General features: G+C 44.4%; 1 long non-coding RNA gene across 1 annotated transcript; it reads right to left on the bottom strand.

Annotated features, from left to right (window-relative positions):
• Positions 1 to 2,116: 2,116 nt before the first annotated feature.
• LOC147819499 (uncharacterized) lies at positions 2,117 to 3,992 on the bottom strand. The gene is made up of 3 exons (XR_015436875.1): positions 3,844 to 3,992; positions 3,575 to 3,636; positions 2,117 to 2,277 (listed from the first exon to the last, which is right to left on the bottom strand). It is a non-coding gene; the product is annotated as an uncharacterized LOC147819499 (long non-coding RNA).
• Between the last annotated feature and the right edge of the window lie 1,748 nt (positions 3,993 to 5,740).

Genomic DNA, 5,740 nt, shown 5'->3' with positions numbered 1-5,740 from the left:
TTCAACAGCTCAACGCCGAACAGGTTTACAAACCACCTGTGAAAAGATGAAATCAGGCTTCACCGTATCGGTTTACAGGATGTTCTCAGTGAGAACGCTGAATGAAACCAACAGGGAAACAGCAGCAGAGAGAGAGAGAGAGAGAGAGAGAGAGGAAGCCGTCTGATGGAGGTCAGAGGTCAGCAGACTGGTCATGTGTTTGTGCATGATATCGCCTTTTTGTGTCGGAGCTCAGCTGCCGCTCTCAGTGGAAACGGACGCACGGGGAATGTAAAATTACAGACATGAGAAAAGTCATTAACTGTGCAGAACATCACACAGAGGAGGACGGAGTTAATCCTGCAAACCGAACGCACTCAAACGCAACACATCAGAGCAACAACACGACAACAGAAAGATCTGTTCTCTGTGATGTGTGCACACGCTGCGTGGTCTTCAGCTTCCCTTTAAAGTGTGTGTAGCAGCAGGAACCTGTTTCATGTCTTAGATGAAGCTATCCTGCTGCCAAAGTTAAAAACACACTTGTGGTTTCACTTGTCATGTCCGTGCAAATACGCACACACACACACACACACACACACACACACACACACACACACACGCACACACGTGTCTCAAGTCCTGACCTTAAACACAACATCCTCTCCTCTCTCTGTTCTGACGTGGACGTGAAGGGAAACGATTTAAACTTGGAGTTTTATATAAAAACAAAAGCAGAAAGTAGAATCACCTCCTCCGCTACAGGAAACATGGTCGCAGTCTCTCCTTCCTGAAGTTACACTGTTGAATAACGACCAGAACATTGCGATGCCAAAGTGAAGTTGACCTTTGACCTTTCGGATATAAAATGTCATCACTTCATTTTGTCCCCATAGACATTTGAGTTAAACTGCGTCATAATTAGTGAGTTACAGTGTTAAATGTCAGCCACTAATATTTTAAATGGAGCTGCGACTAACTGTCTGTCTGTCAGTCCTCAGTAACGGCTAAAACTTGTATTCTGAAATCAACATGACCTTTGACCTTTAACCTACATCCACCAAAATCCAATCACTTCGTCCCTGAGTCCTGGTGAATGTTTGTGCCAAATTTGAGGAAGTTCCCTGAAGGCGTCACTGAGCTGGGATGAGAGAACCGGACATGCCTGTGAGACTGAGGGAGGGGGCGGGGCTACCTGTCCCCTGCAGCGTCCTGCACAGACACACGAGAAGCTGTAGATCATCCGCGCACTGAGAGTTTTGTTTTGTCGAGATTGGTTTCAGTAACTTCAACCGACACAAACATCGTGTTAAACAAATTCAAAACAGCGACCGAAGAGCGAGCGAGACACGGTGGAGTTCTGTTCGCCGCTCTCCGTCCTGAGTGACGACAAGTAACATTTATGTCTCTGTTAAAACGAAACTGTCGTCACATGCAAAACATTAATTATTCACATTCAGACAAACAATCAAAAGTCAGAGGGAGGAGAACAGCTGTTTGTCTCTCTCTCTCTGAAAGCAGCAGCTTAGAAACTGAACAATCAGCCGTCGCTCTAATGTACATTTATCACTTATAAAAATGATCTTATATTTTATATTTTATGGTCAAAAAACAAAGAATGAATTGATCCTCGTTACTGTGTGAATATAAAGCCTGATACATCTTCTTCCTCTGTGCCGTAGAGATCAATGAGCCACTTCCTCCTTTTTTGAGCAACGCTTGGTAAAAACTACAGTGACAGGAAATTTCCTTTTTTTAAAAATGTGTTTTTGAAGAACTGCTGTGTGTTCAGTAGGAACCAATGAGCCTGAGACGGGGGGACGGGGGGGGGGAGAATCACTGTGGGACACTAGAGGACCAACGGTGTCTCCCTCTACAGAGTCTGGTCTCTCAGTGTCCATCAGTACAGACGCTCCAACCAGGAAGAGAAAACAAAATAAAAGCCTCTGAAGCCGCAGCATCGCATGTCAGTAACAGAGTCGCCCCCGTTCGAAACACAGTAATGTATAAACCTGATTACCGATCAGCTGTACATTATAAGGTACAGCAGCTCTCGGGTTTCCAGCTCTAACCTGATTTCTGTCAATGAGCTTCTGTCTCTGCAACGTAAACACACGGGAGAAGACGCACCGAGGAGGCGGAGCTGTTCGGTGCCGTGACACTCACCTCCGGGCGTCGGCCTGCTCCTTGTCCCACTCTCTGAGGAGCTTCGGCACCATCACCTTGGAGCTGTCGCGCTGGTTCAGGGACCACAGGTCTTTGGCCTCCAGGGAAACCTTGTAGCCTTTGATGGCCAATCTGAGAGAGGGAAACTGCCCTTTAATTCAATCTGGTGCATTAAAGTCACGGAAGAGTCTTCAGCCTCGCTGTACTCCAGACATGTTTCAGTATATTTTCTGTCCCCCGAGTGTGTTTCATTCACTGGCTGAAATTTGATTCTCAAACTAAAACCCTTTTATCTCACAGACAACTTAATAAGAATTGCTTTTCTTAATGGAGTTTCCTGGATTTGCTGATCATGATTATTGCACCAGTGGATCAGATTCCACCAGAAATTGGCTTCATCTTATTTCCAGCACGAGGGGAAAACAAGAAACAAGGAGCTGAGCGTCCATGAGAAAAACAGCAACTACATGAGAAGTGAACTGTCGCTGTGAGACTGAGGCTCTCAAACATGAGCTTCGATTACTGAGGATTCAATCATTATTATTATTATTATTCTGTCTGCTGAAAGTGTTCAATATTTAATAAATAAAAAGACATTATGATAGAAATAATTATATGATATTTCATCATTCTTGTTACATTAAAAAAATTTATTTAAAGCTCCATATTTTTTTCTTCTTCTGTGTTTAATTTGAAGTGTTGATCTATAAGGAGATATATTTGCGGTTTCATCTCGGTGTAGTTTTACATCTCCTCTGTCAGGCTTCTCTCTGGAGCTCTAGTAACAACAGGTCGGTGAGCCAATCAGAAGAGAGGAGGCTCTGAGCCTCTCTTCTGATTGGCTGACTGTTTTCTGAGTGATCCAATAAAAATACATCAGATTTCAGGTAAAAACACTCAGAGAAACCAAATCCTGCAAGGTTTGGATGGTGGGTCCAGGTGGGCGGGGCTTGGTGGCTGCTTTGTTGTGACATCACAAAGTTCCAGAAGTCCTGACGGCTGGTTTTAAGGCTCAGTTTCTGAATACAGGCTGTGTGCATTTCTCTGTGGACTGAGGCTTTGATACTTTCACAGTATTAATATAGAAGCTAGAGCTGATCTATAATCACACTACACATGGACACACACCTTTAGACTCGAGGAGCTTTAATTCAATTTTTATTCTGAGTCTGTTTTCATTTCATTACGGGGTTTTTCCCAACAACATGTTTATCCATGTCAGTTTTTATTTGTTACACTCTCCATGACAGAGTGGTCACTCTGCACCCCGCCCTCACCTTTATGATCTGATTATTCACATTATAATGTCTTTTTTATTTAATATTGAACAGTTTGAAACTCTGAGCTCTGTAATGACATTGTAATTACTGAAGCAGATCAGTGTGTGTCTGTGTTGTTGGTGCGGTGGTAGAGAGCAGAACAAACCCACCTTGTGAACCACCAAAATGTCATGGTGGAGAGAAAACCTGCCGTGGTCTCCGGGCAGGGGTTCTGAGGAGACAGTGAGAAGAGGCCGGAGAGGTTAAACCAGGACGAGGAGGAGCAGCAGCGAACAACTGAGTGTGACCTGCTTTAACAAGAGTGGAGGGGCCCCACAGCTCTCAGACCTTCAGCTTCTCACAACAGCCAGTCAGCAGGAACAACACACACACACACACACACACACACACACACAGACTGCAGCAGGATGTGACTCACTGGGTCTGTGACGACGCTGGAGAAGAGAGGAGGTTTCTCATTGAAGCAGCAGAGGATCAGCTCACACACCACCAGGCTGAAGTAGAAGTAGAACGTGGAGAATCGCAGCTTGTCTGTCACTTCACTCTGGGAGGTAAAACAAGGACACGCACACACACACACGTGCACACACACACACACACACACACACACACACACACACAGAAAGAGATGAATTCACATATACAGTTGCAAGCACCTGTCACGCAGTGTGTTTACACAGGCAAATTAGTCACGGGTGTCGGAGTGTGAGTTTTCCTACACAAAAAGACAAAGATATAAAGATTATATTAAGATTTGAATAATGCATGGCGGCATGGATAGTAGTAGTTCACACAGTAGTAGTAGTAACAGGACTACGAGTTAGGGCTGAACAATTAATCATATATATATATATATATATATATATATATATATATATATATATGTGGTGCTATAGATCATATTCTTCAGATGTAAAACAACAGAATTGTTTGGTACAAACTCCATAAAAAAAATCACATCATCTTCATTTTTTAAACTAATTTTTTTCAGTGAAAAATTAAATCCAAAAATGACCATTCACACTGAAATCTGACTCATATGTCGTTCAGCTCTATTAAGAAGCTACAGCCATGCTAGCAGCTAGCGGCTAGCGGCTAGCAGCTCTGTGAGACACCCGCTGATGTTGAGCAGCATGCTAACTACGTGTTGACTCGTGCTAACACAGCCACAGACTTTGTGTTTATGAACGCAGCGTTCAGGTGAGGCTGACGACACCGTCAGGAGTTCTGCAGGTATCGAGTCATAAATCAAATGATGGGACCGGAGCGATTGACCTGCAGATGGCGCCACTTGAGAGTCGGAGTAAAGTCCCGGTCGAAGCGACGACTCAAACTGTGGTTAACGTTTGGGACGACAGCAACACAGCTTACATGTCACAAGGACCCGAGCTTGAGTTACAGTTCCCTGACGCACGGCTTCTCCATCACACACTGACGGCACATCAGCGGCAGTGTGGGGTTCAGTGTCAGAGTTTGGAGCCGGGAATCGAACCACCGACCTTTCGATTGCCTCTGTGAATGAGGTTACTATTACACCTTACTCCAAACTGAATATTCCCAATAACCGAATATTGTGTTTCCATGTGGCTCACCTGGTCGAGAGTGAACCACACAGGCTTAGTCCTAAAAACAGCAGCCGTGGGTTCGAGTCCTCTCTCTCTCTCACTGTGGATATCACAATAAAGGCATGAACTAAAGGTCAACTTCCATCTATTCATTTGAGTTCTCAAAACACACACACACACACACACACATAAAGTAACTCACTCTTCCTTCCTCAGCTGCACACAATCATATAAATGAGCCAAACACGATAATGAATGGAGATGTCGCTGTGGACAAAATCACTTCACTTTTCCTCAGTCATCTTTGTTCATACTTGTATGTGGACCTATTGTCTAAGGCCAACCTGATTATAGTGGCCTGCTCTGACCCCAGCACAGGGCTGCCTGCCTGTCTGTCTGCCTGTCTGCCTGCCTGTCTGTCTGCCTGTCTGTCTGCCTGTCTGCCTCATGTACGACTGCTGTTGGTTTTTACCTTCAACGTCAAAGCAGCCACAAGAAATTACAAGCTGTCTTGAAGGAGTGGTTTGGAAAGCTTTCAGCTCCGAGGATTGATGCCAAAGACTGACACACCTTCTGCACCGATCAGCCTCGACTTTAAAACCAGTAAAACTGCTGGAAATTCACTTATTTTTCTTACAGTTTCCAGCCGTTGTAGTAGAAACGTTTAGTAGGTCACTGACCACTTTGCTCCCAGAAGAAAAGGAGACTTATGTGGGAGTCTTGTAATTCCAGTAGATTAAAACTGTGCAG

This window comes from Seriola lalandi, unplaced genomic scaffold, assembly GCF_002814215.2.
Source record: "Seriola lalandi dorsalis isolate HSWRI2012SDOR001 ecotype SW California unplaced genomic scaffold, Sedor1 jcf7180002052769, whole genome shotgun sequence".
In the NCBI taxonomy this organism is placed as follows: Eukaryota; Metazoa; Chordata; class Actinopteri; order Carangiformes; family Carangidae; genus Seriola; species Seriola lalandi.
The sequence above is the reverse complement of the archived record's forward strand: the minus strand, read 5'-3'. Positions and strand labels throughout refer to the sequence as shown.